Source organism: Pezoporus occidentalis, unplaced genomic scaffold, assembly GCF_034315485.1.
Source record: "Pezoporus occidentalis ecotype Australia unplaced genomic scaffold, CSIRO_AGI_Poc_V1 ctg119, whole genome shotgun sequence".
NCBI classification, from domain to species: Eukaryota; Metazoa; Chordata; class Aves; order Psittaciformes; family Psittacidae; genus Pezoporus; species Pezoporus occidentalis.
In genome coordinates, this window is record NW_026912983.1 from 1,678,266 (window position 1) to 1,693,596 (window position 15,331).

At 46.2% G+C, this 15,331-nt stretch overlaps 1 long non-coding RNA gene across 1 annotated transcript; it reads right to left on the bottom strand.

Moving 5' to 3' along the window:
* Positions 1-141: 141 nt before the first annotated feature.
* On the bottom strand, positions 142-14,773 carry LOC134156593 (uncharacterized). Its single transcript, XR_009961965.1, has 3 exons — positions 14,630-14,773; positions 5,570-5,665; positions 142-1,496 (listed from the first exon to the last, which is right to left on the bottom strand). It is a non-coding gene; the product is annotated as an uncharacterized LOC134156593 (long non-coding RNA).
* Between the last annotated feature and the right edge of the window lie 558 nt (positions 14,774-15,331).

The following is a 15,331-nucleotide window of genomic DNA, read 5'->3' on the forward strand; positions in this document are numbered from 1 at the left end:
TTACCGGGGATTCTCTTATGAAAAGGAAAAAAAAAAGGAAAAATGAACTCTGATTTCTTTTAAACATTTGTAGATCCACACAGGGATTTCACACCACTACAAGACCCCAGGGAATTCAACCTGGAGAGCCAATGCTATAGGACATAAAGCTTTATTAATTCAACTCCTTGCAGATGGCTTCTTTCCAAGGCAGCATTTAGGTTTCCCACAAAAACCCTATTCCAGCACATATAGACATAATTCTAAACTTATTTATAGAGGGTGAAAAGACAGATACGTTAATGCCAACGCTAGGTCCCACCTATTCCCTGGGAAAAATGGACAGAGAGCAGGAAAACTGATTTGCAGCAGGGAACAGACGATTGAACTGGACAGGGACTGGCAGGAAATTTATACTGAGATACTCTGTAATTAAATGGACACCTTCTGATAGTCAGGTTTGAACAGCCAAAAACCATTACCTCAGGCAATGAAGTTGGTGCTGGCAGGAAAGCAGGAGTTATTACATCAACAAAACTAAAGCCAACAAACCATTTAGCAGACTGCAAACAGAAAACACTATTTAATAAAAGTGAAGGAGAAACTAGTAGCAGCAATAACTAACTGCATTGCAAGCATGGTTAACAGACAAGAACCCAGAGGGGACTTAGCTCTTCCCATGGCCCACTAGCTGCTAAAAAGACCCTACCAACACGTGCAAGATGTGGACTTTACACTGGCTGGAAATAAGGGAAGAAAAAGAATATTTTGCAAATAATCTGTGCCTAACTGAGCTGGTGCCTGATTCCCACAGACATAAGCACTTCCAGAAGCATTCCACATGAGGCTTCCTGCTCTGCTCAGTAGCAGAGGCATGGAGAGTCAATTCTGCTCCTAGGGCTGAAAAGTTTCTCACAACCCCAGAATGTGATGAGGCCCCCGAGGCTGACAGTTGCTGCCCAGCACTGAAATAAGAAAGCTGGCTTAATAAATTGTAATCCTGAGAGGCTGAACGCTGGGTGCACACACTGGCATGGTCTGTGGACAGACCAGACTGCTGTGATTTTAGTCCTCTGCACCTGATTTGAACAACACCAAAAACGTTGTCCCTGTTTCACTGCCCACAAACCTTCTGCCTCCAAAAGGCTGCTGGGCATCAGCTAGCCAGGTGCAGCAGTATCTTGAGCATACAGTGACAGCCAACCTCAGGCCCTACAGATGCTCCTCTTGCCCAGAATTTCCCTTTTGATCCACAGGACTAAGCCAGCCTGAAGGCTGAGTGGACTTCATCCATGTCACTGCAGTTTCCAGTGCTCTGTAACTTGTCGAGTTACTGATCTACTTTAGGAAGCTTGGGTGGCATCTGAAATGGCAGATGCCTCTTGAGAAGTCTGCCCTGCTGTCTTCTTCTCTGTCTGCTCCCATGCTTGAGGGCTGAGCTAGCACAAAGGCAAGCCATCATCTTCAAGAGAAACACCAACACATGTGAAAGCCAAGGTTTAGAGAAAGGACTTCCCCTTGGGAAAAAAGAAAACATCAATGGAATGAAGGAATAGGGAATGACGGAGAGATACTGGAGAGAACCCATACGAGCCCATACTCTCCCTCAGACCCCACACAGTCCCTCAAAACATACTTTTACTACTCAACACTGATGTCTGTCAAGGAACCCTTTGAAATCCCTCCTGTGCAACAGCAAGTGCAGAGAGCTAAGCCAAGCTCAGCAAGAGCAGAGCTGCTCAGCCAACACAGAGCCCCTCAGGCTGGTACCACTGAGATCCAGAGACATGATCTCCACTTTCCCTGCAAAACCAGCAGCAGGAACCAACTGACAAAATGAGAAGGCTAGAAACCAGCTGCACAGTGAAAGCCTCCATGTGTGAGAACCAGGCTAAGTCCTGGGGCAGCTCTACAGCTCACGTTTCCCCCTGATCCCAAGTTTTGAAACTGCAAAAATGTTACCTGAGGTAAACGCTGCTAAAGCTCTGTTCCAACAGAAAGAGTTTCAGCTGTGACAAACTCTGAGATCCTGTAAAAACCAAGTCAATACAGCCCCACATCCACTTCATCACAAAAGTCCCAGACAGCTCTATTCTCAAACGGACCATGCAAAACCACACACTGCCTCAGAAAATCACCTTGTGCCAGGGGAGAAAATCAGCTCTGGGCCTTTGAAAGGCAGCTCCTGCATTCTGACAGCAGTTCCATGAAAAGCACTGCAATGCTTTTCAATCAGGACCAGATGTTGCAGGTGTAATAAACAGGACAGCAAGCATCTGAACATGCCTCCAGATCCAAAACACAGGTACATTGCCAAAGCAAGAGGCTAGTTAATGAGTGGAGGAGAAGCACCTATAGGTCTTCCTGGCTTCAAGATGAGACAGTGCAGTCATGTAAGACAGCAGTGGCTAACCCTGCGTCACAAACCAGGAGAGCAAATAAGCGTTAATAGCTGCTTGCTGTGATCCCTGAAGACACTGCTCCCCACTGCCCCTTATTTCTCAAATGCCAGCTGCCTCTGTAGAGCCCTAAGAGATTGCTTGGATGCTTGCTGTTCCATGGCTAAATCCAATCCTCCTGCATTGAGGGGTTCAGAGGACTGGGGGGGGGGGGAGCGAATGCAGCAGAGGAAGACATTCTGTTTCCTCATTACAAATCAAACAGCATGACTGACATCGAAAGACAAGCACACAGACGGAGCAAGCAGAGCATGGAGTGGAGCAGGGAAGAGCTTGGCTGCTGTGAAACAGGGAAAAAAGTCATCTTGCCAGGGGGAAAATAGCAGGGAGAGAAAGCTCATGCAACGGGGCAAAATGCTTCCTTCAGTGAGGGCATGCTTTATTTCTTCCCATGCTGTCTACTGCTACTTCATTGTTTTATATTCCTCGTATTGTTTTGCTCCTCTGGCATGAAGAGACCTCTCAAAAACAAGGTTAACCATCACCTGTTTGGGTCTGGTCTCAGGCTGGGAAACATGAACTCTCCAGGAGCACCACGAAGGTTAGAGTTCAAAGCATGTCTCTGAACACGTGTGCTTGTGCACATGTGTATGTTAGAAACCATGAACACACAGTCTGCACCCTATGTAAGAATACACACTCAAAATGCCAATGTTTAAGCTCCTGTGTAACTCCTGTTCAACTACACAGCTGCAGAACCTAACAGTACACCATTTTCATGTATGCTAGCCCATTCCAACCACAGCATGGAGGTATACAGTATGTGTATGCACATGATGACACAAATTCCAGGATAAACCCCTGCATTGCACACACTCACCCCCTTGGGAATAGAATGTGACAGCACCCAAGATGCTGGTCACATCACTCTGCTTTCTCCTGGAAAAAACTCCCACTCTGCCATGGGAGGACAGCATACGGATTGTGTAGGTCAGAGTCTCTTTCCCCTTTGCCTGTCTCCCCAGTGCCATTAGCCTGGCTCTGAAAAATGGAACTAGCTCACACAGCTACTGTCTCACTCCCACCCACATCCTTGGTAGCTGCAGCATGTCTGCTGGGCTGGCTCCAAGCCTGTGACTTCACTGGAGCAGCTGTTTGTGCTGGGAAGAGAATTTGGTTACAATTAAGATGCAGCTAGAGCCAAAGCTGTGAAGTACCGTGCTGTCTTCTCTCCAAGCAAAGATGCTACGCACGTTACAGGCACAGCCAACAGAGTTTCCTTGGGTAAGCCTGCCTCCAAACAGCTAAGAGGAACAAAGGGGGTGGGTGAGTAACACACGTCTAACATGTACCTCTTGTCCAACATGTTTCAAAGCAGGGAAGGCAGACTGGGGGTGACAACAGAGAAAAGCAAGAAAAACACAATAAACCTCTGTATTAGTGGACACAAAGAGCAACCAAGGACTGATCTTGTAACTCCCTATTGTGAATAGAGTGAAGCTGACCAAAGCCTCTCCTGACCACCACAGCCTCATCCAGCAAGCAGCTTGGCCCTGTGAAGTAATCATGAGACTTTTCAGCTCCCAGAACAGCACCCGGGAATGACAGATCACTTAGAGAGAGTAGTTTGGGGTTACACACCTGCCACAATGACTGGAAGGCCTGGAAAGTCACTTGCCAGCTTAGAGAAGGCTACTGGCATGTGCCATTCCCTCCATGGCAGTCTCCAATGACAGGTTCCACTTGAGCAGTAACCTCTCTCCAAAATCATTCTTTGCCAAGAGAGAACTGAAAAACAAACTGTCTCCTGCTAGTTTCCATATAGCCCTCCACTGTTACATCCTTCCTTACACAAAGCTTAAACCATCTCCTATCTGCAGACAGTGACCATCACTAAGTTTGGGATGAAGCCCTGTTTTGCAGAGAAGGGGAACCCAGACTTTTATCTTCCACACCAAAACCACATCAGACAAGTTGCTGTCAGGTAAGTGCACAAGGTCTGCCTTTGGAAGTCAGAGCTTGGCTGATTCTCTCTGTTTCAATCTGCCTTCTTTCTTCCTTACTCTTTTATGACTGCTCTTCCTCTACATGCAGTCATTAACCCTGTGAAGAAGTGTATTCAACTCCCAAATGTATAACTTGCTGAGACTGGAGGAGACAGTAAATTCCTGAGCTTTTTCTCCCTCAGGAAGAGGGAGAAGCTGAGAAACATGCTGAAGAATAGGCTTCAACAGCATTAGGATTGGCAAATTCATTAAAGCCACTTGCAACAGGCTCTTTGTCCATATATACATCCAAATGCATTTTCTGTTCAACTCAAAACATTTTTCACCATTTCTCTTTCTCTGCATTCTTCTCTAACAAAGAGGCTATTACCCCCACTAATCTTGACAAACAATAAAGCCAACCCAAAGCAAGAGCTACTGCTCAGGCTTTAAAGAGTTAGTATGATACACTGAAATGGACAAATCTTCCCTCTGGCTAAATCCCTCACTGAATATACACAACTTCATTCCTGCCTTGGAGAAAATAGACTGAAGGCCATGTCAGAGGCTACATTTGCATCAATCAGAACCATCTATTAAAATGCCCACAGCACTCCAGGAAATAAACCTACAAGCAACCAGCTGTGCTAACTAGTGGAATAACGTGCCTTTCAAATCAATACCCCTTCAAAGAAGTCTGAGATCCTTGAGTATTCTCTCTTTAGAGACGAAACTAGGATACCTTCTAGATACTAGGCACCTTCTAGACGCACTGCCCCTTACAAACGCTGGCCTTACCTATCTTATTTTTAAAGCAGGAATGTCAAGTGTGTTTCTGCCCAAAAGAACTGGAAGTGTTCAGCCCAAACAGTGTCTTTCAGTCTAGGTCTAAGCTCATTTTTGCCAGAATTCCACTCTGAAGCTCTTGTTTCTTGCCCTAGGCAAAACAAACAAGCAAACAAAACCCAAACAAGCTCATGAAAATGCAGGGCAAGAGTTTTGTGCTGTATAGGCATTGTACTCCTCAGCCTCTTTGCTTGTTTTTGCTACTCTCACAGAAACCTATACAAAGGAATAACCAGGAAAACATCCTTTGATCCTCTGTGCTTTTGTTTTGGGCGATATCAAACATTTGGATTTGAGGTGAGATTGCTGTCGTTTTATAGAGAATTTTAACTTTGTCTTTCAAATGAGTGGGACACTTACCTGGGCCTCCCTCTCCTCGCTTTTCATCACAGTGTGAAATCCACATACTGAAGTTTCTGTGGGAGTCATGACTAAATCCTGAACAATAGAGGGAATCTGCAAAAACAAAGTAACAGCTTTTAAGCACGGTTTTCAACAAAACACAATTAAACAGAAGCATTACAAAGGAGCTCGTGCCAACACAGCACCTGGATGGTGTCTCAGAAATGCCTGCATTTCAGAGCCTGGCTGTACAAACCCAAGTGCTCAGGTGTTAGTACTCAACTACTCCCTGGATTAAGAGGATACCTGACTGCTGAGCACAAATGATCACATATGTGACTTCTTCACAGCTGCAGGACACATTGCCATTTGGTTTTACCTTCTAACAGCAGGCCAGCCACTTGTTGAATTTCAAAGATGTATGGAGGAAAAGCCCCCTAGAAACTTGATGTAGCCTGGAAGCACTGTGCCTGCTGGCAAGCGAAGGGAGGCTCTAGCCCTCTAATTTAAAATCAGGCACAGAGTCAGTGAAATTGCTTCAGCCCTAATATCTCCCAGTGACTTCCAACCAAACAGTTGCAAGAGCTTACTTTGCTCCAGCAATGCACCAGAAAGGCAAGCAAGATAATTTGGCTATATGCAGAGGTAAGTTGGTACAAGGATACGGGACCTAAGCTGGATTCCAACCTGAATGCCAAGGCACTCGCAGCACACAGGATCATAGAATGGTTTGGGTTGGAAAGGACCTTAAGATCATCCAGTTCCAAACCCCTGCCATGGGAAGGGACACTTCACACTAGACCATGTCACCCAAGGCACTGTCCAACCTGGCCTTGAGCACTGCCAGGGATGGGGCATTTACCACTTCTTTGGGCAACCTGTAATGGTTTGAGCTAAGTTCTGAGCCTCCTTGGCTAACAATGAAAACTAAAAGAAGAAATTCTGTCAGGTCAAAAGGGAAGTATTTCAGGTACACCTCTGTGGGGCAGGCAAAAGGGAATCAGTCTTGCTAGAGCATGTGTTTATCTGAAGAGGCAAGAGAAACACAGAGCCACCAAGCAGCCAGCAAATTAAAAGCTTATTGCATGCAATTTAAATGTTTGGCTGGGATCCCCTGAGTCCGGGTAGGAAGAATCCCTGAGGAAAGGAAGATACTTGGTTTGATGCATGTTAGCAAAGAGGAAGCTGAGCCAGAGAGCTGGCATGGCTGGAAGAATTCTTCTTGCTGAAGTCAGATTACTCCAAGTTGTCTGTTAGCCTCTGCTTAGCAGCACTGTAATGACCCAAAATTGCAGCTGACAGATTGGTGCTGAGAGTTTGTCTCATTGAGGCTACCGCATGTGGATGGGCCATTATTCTTTCAATTTTGCTCTCTGATGCCTGTTAATATACATTAGGCTTTTCCATATGGTGCTTTTTAGCCGGGTGTCCAGGGCAGCTGCCTGGGCCTCTGTCCACACCCACATGCTCAGGCCCTGCCTAATGAAAATAGATGATAGCCCCAGCTTAGTAATGGGACACAGATGGACCAAAATGTTTTGCTTTGAACCGTATTTGCCTTTAAGAAAGTCTTCAAAGCCTGTTAGGTTTTTATTCCTGTATCACTGTAATATTCCCCCCAATACACTGCAGTCTTCAGACAGGTGAGGAGCTCAAAAGTTGAAAACTTTCAGTTTAACTGGATCTGGAAGTCTACAGACTGATATCCTATTCTAGTACTGCTATCTGCCGACGGCCTTGACAGTCACCTGCATGTTCTCTCATTTTCCTCCTCTCCTATGTCACCTTTTCTCCTCATACTGAAAGCCATTCAGCATGAGAAGCAGCATTTTGGGGGGCAGAGCTGTTAAAGACAGACCTGACAGGCTGTTGAATCAGCCCCAGTGAGGGACTGCACTGCCTCCTGCAATACAGGAAGTAATGATAAATTAAACAAGTGGTTTAGTATTAGGAAAGCCTGTAAGGCACAGCAAAAACAGCCTCCACAGCCCCACACTGAGGGGACTGTGCAATGGGCATGGCAATCAAGGGTGATTTCGCAGCAGGACTCCTCATTCTTCAAGTTATTCTTGTTAATAACATTTGTATTCCAAGAACAGGCACAAGCAGAGCGCAAATGCCAGAGAAGAGTCAAACACTTCCATGTAATTTGTGGGAAAACAAAGCTCATCTTTTAGATGATACCAGTAAAATATATCCACCAACAAACAGAGAATCACAGAACAGTTAGGGTTGGAAAGGACCTTAAGTTCATCTAGTTCCATGCAGAGTAAAAAGGTATGCAGTAGGCAAACATCTACTGCAAGATGAGAGCCACCTGCATCTTGGGCCAAGTGTCCTATGCCATAAGCTGTCACTGCAAGTTCATAGCCCAGAAGTGCTTTGCAAAAGGCATTTCACACACCTCTTATGCTAACTTGCTTTTGGTGGTCAGCCTGGAGCATCTCACACTCAATTCCACACCAACTAGACAGGACTCACTTGCAGCCTCCACTGCCAGCAGTGATCTGGGAGCCACACAGAACAAACTGCCCTGGGCTGATTGCTTTGGTGACCCACTTGTTCTGCAGTGCACACCCTAGGAGATGGAGTTCCCTTGCGTGTGTACTCTGCACTGGGAAGCTCCCACAGGCTCCTGAGGCTGCCTCCAACTTTCCAAAGTGCTCCTTATTATTTATGGTTTCTGTGCTTGTGCCAAGTCATTTCAAATAATTGGGAAATAATCCCCTTACTGCTCGGGCAGTGTCTGCCTGTGACATCTCATTTACCAGGCAGTCTGTCTTCCCAGAGAGGTGAAGCCTGGTTAAATGTTTCTGAGGGACAGGGCAAGGGTCTGTACGTGCACGTGTGAAAATGGGATGGGACTCAGGAAAAGAATTCTCCTTGAATCTCTCAGCTTTCATTACAGTTCTTCTTTTAAGTGCCAGCTCTGATTTATGGCCTGCCATTCAGAGCTATGAAGGCCTGCAGCCAGAGCTGACCAGCTGTCACAACAGGGCTCACAGGAACAGGAAACCTATTAACCTGTCTCTCTGCCTGCCTAGATCCTGCAATTGATACAGGAGCTGACAAAGATGGGCTGTCCTTGGTGCGTTATTGCCACCAAGAGCATTGCCTGGGGCTGTGACTGTTCAAAGACACCCAAAAGCACATGAAGATTCCCCAGGTGCAGCAATTTGGACATAACTGTATTCTGTGCCCCAAGTGAGACTTCCGGGATTGCTGTGCTCACCCTCCTGCCTGCTTCCTATATTGACTGGTACTTTGGTTCGTCTGTTAAATAGGAATGATTCTTGCTTGATGCACAAGAATGTTGGCAAAGGTGGATCATTTCTCAAAGACTCCTTCATGAAAACTGCTAGTTAAAAATGGAAGAATGTGCAAACACAGAGGTGCACAGCCTCTCCTTGCAGTGATAACACTCAGTAATTCCATATTCTATACCAAGGCACAGTAATACAGTAAGAAGACTGACAAAATGCAAGCCTACTTGTGACTACATGGTTAAAGGGAGGGAGGACAGTCCTTTGCCTCACCCTACTGGGCTTATGTCCCCTCTCGCACAGCTTCTGACTCACACACGGTTTAAAGAGCTTTGCAACATGGAGACATTCTGGAAGGAAGCAAAAGGCCACCAGTGGCATTTCTTCTGTTATTCTGCTTCTTTCCAGCCCACTCTGTCCCATGGCATGACGAGCTGCCTTCCAGCACTGAACAAGGTTCAGCTCTCCCTTTCGGAAGAGCAATCATAAGGCACTTTCCAGCCCTCTGGCTCCCAGCAGTGGGTAAATTCATCAGTTCACAGATGAAGATGAGCACTGTTTGCAAGCCAATATTTTAGAGCACAAAGACTGCTGTTTGCTCCCCATGGTTCTGGGCTCCTAAAGTGTAAATCCGTGGCTTTTTAGGCAGCTGCAGCTCCCTGTGTGTACACCTGCACCTAAGCTTCTGGCACAGCACCTCTCACCATGGGACTGATTTACCTCTGACTAGCAAAGCAGCACAAGGCCAAGGACAGAGGCAGAGCTCGGAGTAAACCAGGCTTCTGTGGAGACATGTCCTAACCTCTGGGTTTCACTGTGAACAGGAGACTCCCTGCACTAAGCTTTGTCCCAGCTGGAAGAGTTAAAAGCTCTGTATACAATATTATCTCTTTTTCTATTAATGAAGCGGCTGCCTGTGCTGTGTTCACTAACTAATGGAGACCAACACAGCCAGTGCTATCTAGCAATCTCCTCTTCAAATACATGAATAAAGTCACAGTGAAATCAAACAGATTTGAAGACTCTTCCTTCTGTGCAAGTGATCTGTGTGTCTAAAATGATAGACATCATCTAAGCGATGAAAACTCTCCCGGGCAATTTCTGGAATGTACAATCCAGGAATGGGCAGCTTTCCTGGCCATAAATCCTTGGCTTCTTCCTCTGTCAAGAAGAGCACAAATACACCAGCCAAGCACATCCCTGTGAAACTGAAGACGTTTTTAACAGCAGACTTCTCTAACCAGCAAACAATCTTCCAATAGGAAGTAGGCCTGACCTCCAGCCAAACTCAACAAGGTCCCAGCTGTAAAGACTGCTTATAATGATTTTAACACTAAACATTAATTGGTTTAAAACAAGAGCTCTCCACGTCCCCAAGGTACTGCTAGGACTGAAATCCCTCATGCACAGCTGAATGCCCCGAGCCCAGGGAAACAGCATGCTCTCTCCTCTGGCACAGCTACTTATTCCCCTGCGTGCTGTGGTCCTGCTAGACAACAACCCCTCTCGAGCCCAGCCTACCACTTCAGACTAAGACAGTCTCTGGGGAGGAGGAAAACATGGATTTGAATTGTTCAGGTTTCTTTCACCTCCCAGATGTTTCTTCTGAGACCTTCTAGGAGCCCTATATAATTTTAACAAGCGAGAAGCAGACATGCTGGAAGGTTTGCGTTTAGATTCAAACAGCTCTCTCTAGAGTTCCTATCTTAATGGACTGAAAATGCTGGCTTTTTTTCATCTGGTACCTCCTTCCCAAGGCAGCAAAATGAGAGACAAATCTGAGAGCGAGAGCTCAGTCAGCTCCAAAGGCACTGGAGTAGGCAAAGAGAAACACACAGATCAGACATGCCTGTTACAAGAAGGCTCCCAGGCTCAGCAGAGGGAGTTATACTGATCTCCCTTTGCATGGGGTACAGCTGCTCCTCAGTAGCTTCTGGAGTCTCTGCTTGTATTCCCAGGTTCTGCACAGAGCTCATTCACCCCAGCTGATGAACAGCAATGTGCTGTTCTCCCTCACCTCCTGTCTCACTTACATGGCACAGGTCCTTTGCCTCCTAAATATTTCCTGCTTTAAAGGCTCAGGGATTTTTATGAAATGAAAAGCAACTTGAACCACAACAGATATTCTGCAGTAGGGCTCGGTCAGAATCTTCATTTTGGAAGTTCCCCCTATGCTGAGAAGTCCCAGTTTGCTGTGTCTCTGATAACTGATTTTTACCTACCTACACTTCATCATCTGCTGCCTTAGCAGTAACTCCAACTGCAACTCCTTATGAATCTCTGAAGAAAAGCTGCATCTCATAAATCCGTGTTGGAGCACCTTCTAACTTCCCATCTCAGCCATTTACAACATAGACCTTCATACTACGGTCTCACCAAACCCCACAACACACTAACACTGCCTGTCCTTCTGACCTGGTCTGCAAATCTTCAGTGCTCTGGAAACCCCTTCTTGCTGCCTCGCAGCCCCCTCTCAAAGCCCTGCAGGTCCTACCAGGGTTCAGCAAAGACAGAAAAAGCCCTCTGTGTAAGACATCCTCCCAATCCACCAAGCCATTTGTACTCAGGATTTCCTATGTTGCACATGTCTTATATGAAGCTACCGCACATTCTGAATGGTCAAGGTAACAGCTTCTTTCACTAAGCAGTCTTCATCAGCTATAAAATGCATTTACAGCCTGCTGGTTCTGGGGGCTCTGTGAATACTGGAGCTCAGAGAAGCAACTGAAGTTACATCTTCAAAGCCCACTTCGTAAGAGAGGCTTTAGGAGCTTAGAGAACAAGGGCACATAAACTATTTACAGCAAATAACAGACAGAAGGTGAACAAATGCCTTATTTGACCTGTGTTATTCTTCCACTCAACAAAACCTATTGTGGCAGGAAAGACAGCAGAGCTACAGAGAGAGGTACACGTAGCACCATGGCTAGAAGACACACAGGAATGTCTCTTGGATCAGGATCTCCCACCACCAAGCACAAAGCATAAGGCAAATCTGTGAGCCCATACTGCCAAGAAAGACAAATGAAAGCAGCACTTTAATTCATGGAATCACAGAATGGTTTGGGTTTGAAAGGAGCTGAAGATCATCCAGGTCCAATCCCCTGCCATGGGCAGGGACACCTCACCCTAGACCATGTCACCAAAGGCTCTGTCCAACCTGACCTTGAACACTGCCTGTGTCACAGGGATGTTGTCAATTTTGTTGCTGTCTAAACCACGGACTTAGCAGATGAAGGTCATCAAAAACAAGCAGCCCTTCAGAACGCATTCTGAGAGCCACTGCATCGATCTGTGACCAAGAGCAACAGCAGAATTCGCTTAACTCAGTGAAAATTGCCCTTTAGTGCAAACCCAGTTACTCCTTCCCCAGTTTGTACCTGACTGTTCATACCCCATCAACCTCAAAAAAGGCTTTTTTTAATTAAAGGAACTTACTAATTTTCAGACACATGCTCAGTGTTTCTGAGCAGAGCCAAATGCGGTAACAATGTAAGACAAAAGACACGCTGTGCAACCTTATGCTTCATTCTCCCTGCAGTATAGATCTAACCTTACATTTGTGTAGCTGTAATCAACACTAAAGGAGCCTCACAGGTCACGCATTGCTTGAGAATGACAGAGGACCACCAGACTGGGCAATACTGTTGTGTTTCCACTACATTTAAATCCATTTGACAGCTACCTGCAGCCAGACAGTATCTTTGTGAAGTCCAGCCAGACTGCAACGCTCTCCATTGTCTGAGGCTGAAAATGCACACAGAAGTATTGATTCCCTCCTAGCTTACCTGCCAGCACGTATTAAAATGAGATCTTCACTACTAAAAGCACGTACAAACAAGTCACCATGGAGGGTACTACACTGCGAACGACCACCTCTCTACCTCCTCTGTCCTATCTGTCCACATATACACATGCTTTGATCTCAGAGTAAATAGGGATTTATTCTGTTTTCATTGAAGAATCAGCTACCTTGGACTACTTCATGTTTATCATGGGATAGGATGTGCACACATGGAGTTACCCCTGGGTACTGCACACGCTGTAGCTTCACAGCTGAGCTTGTCCCCATGATAATTCCCTCCCTTGCCTGCAGCTTGATGCATAAGCTGCATAATAGATAAACACAGTGAACATCACTGGACTGTGCATTGAATTAGGTGAGGTCAGCACTGTGTGTGCAGCTGACTTTAAAAGTGCTCCTCCTGGCATCTTCTTTTACTTTTTAATGCATCTTTTTCACTTTTCCAAAAACCTGGAGACAGCTCATAGGTATTATCCACTTGTCCACACACAGTCACTCTGAGCTATGGCAAGATTTTAACATGCATTGGCTATTGCATCTAAAGAAGAAGTACCATTCTTGCTTCCATTTGCCATATACCATTAGACAATTCTCATGTGAAAACGTAAATAGAAAATGCCCATATATAACATACTTGTAACCCTTCCTTTAGCCTCTCCCACTAACTCTGATTTATCATGTTACGCTCCCCAACATTAAACACCGTCATTAGGCAGGATCTGACAGCCCTTCAGCCTCAGCACATTGACTCAGTAAGGAAACTGCAAAATTAAATCCAGCTCAAACACTGATTTCAGCACTGATGAAAGAAGCTGCCTTGACTGTGTTGGCCCCTATCCACAGCACGTGCACTGGCGGTGCAGACTTCCGGCTTGGTGCTCAGCCAGTGTGCCTCAGCCTACATTAGCAGGAACCATCTGCAGGGATGAAAGGAGAGTTCCACTTCCAAATTTACAAGGAGAGAAGCTGCGCTACTCTCTGTTCCAGGAGCCACTTAATAACACAGCACAGAGAGTTTGCCGAACAGGCAGCTCTCTGTTAGGGGCAATCCCTGTGTCCATGTGCTGTGGAGTTTCTCATTTTCACTACACACTGTCCTGAACATTATCATCACAGACAAGATTTAACGGTGGATAAGAAGGCAAGTCTTATGAGAACACTTCTAAAGTACCAGCATCTTGGTTGGTCTCATAGTGCTACGCAGGTCTTACTAACAGTAATGGCTATTTTTAGCTCTTACATAGCACTTGTCATCCACATACCTTAAGAAAAATTACAAGAGACAAGAGCTATCACCCCCTTTGAGAGGCGGGGAAACTGAGGTATTGAAAGGGAGCTAATGATACAACGCAAATGCCAGGTCTCCTGCGCCCGAGCCGGGTGCTGCAGGCAGCGCAGTTGGAAAGCTCCATATCCCATTACCCATACATGAGTCGTTGAGCTCCCCCAGCAAGGATCTTATTTTTCATTATAGAGTGAAAAATAAAACAAGCCACAGGGCTCTAACTCCTCCTGCAAGCCAGAGACACGCAGCCGGAGATCTCGACGGCAAACGACACGGTGCAAATGGAGTCTGACACAGAGCAAAGCGGCAGCGGCAAGCCAGCCCGACTCGGTGCCAGAGCTGCTGCATCGCTCATTATTCCGGGAGAGCGGGGGAGGTGGAAGCGTTGCTTCAACTGCAAGAAAACAGCCTGGCTGCTGATTAACCCAAAGGGCTGCTCTTGAGAGCAGCGACCTCATGGGCACCGTCCTCCAAACCCAAAAGGGAAAGGTTTAAAAGCAAGCCGTGATAAATAACTGCCAGCTACTTCTCACCAGTGGCCAGGCCTACCTTGGAGACATGATGTCTTACAAACAATAATGCCTATTGTCAGCTCTTATACAGCACTTGTCACCCCCATACAGCTGAAATCTGCTATTTAGTGAGGGCATTCCTAGCAAGGTAGCTCCAACACTCACCTTGTTAATAGTAAGGATTAAAGCAAATAGAGCAACTGGATTTCATACCTTCTGCCAGCATGTGGGACCAAGGCCTCAGCAGTCTCCTTCAGTGCTGAACTCAGACACCTTTCATACCCCTACACTACCCATCAGTTTTAAGGTTCAAAATACTCCTCAGCAAGTTAAAAGAAAGAAACCAACCACACCTCTCCAGACCCTACCTTTCTCCAGAGAGCAAACGGCACCCAAAAAGGTAAATAAATCAGGTGTTATGGCTTTGAGTTGGTTGGTGAGGTAAATAAATCAGGTGTTATGGCTTTGAGTTGGTTGGTGAGGTAAATAAATCAGGTGTTATGGCTTTGATTTCTTAAGCAGGAGAACAAAACACCAAGAAACCAGGAGAGAACGAGAGCAGTCAGAGCTTGGCAGCACAGCCAGTTCATTTCAATCCCTTTCAGATGCCAGGCTGGACGGGGCTTGGGCAACCTGGTCTGGTGGGAGGCATCCCTGCCCATGGCAGGGGATTGGAACTGGATGATGTCGAGGTCCTTTCCAACCCAAACCAATCTATATTTCTGTAATTCTATGCGTATGGAGCCCCCAAACACCTGGAACTGCTCAGGAGATACCTGCTGGCAACCAAAAGGCCAGGGTCAAGGCACATCTTCCCTTCCCACATCCCCACACAATGCCCGTGGCCCCCCACCTGAGGAGCACCACTGGGTGCTTCACGCAGCCATCCCCAAGTCAAAGCCAGTGTGGAATGGA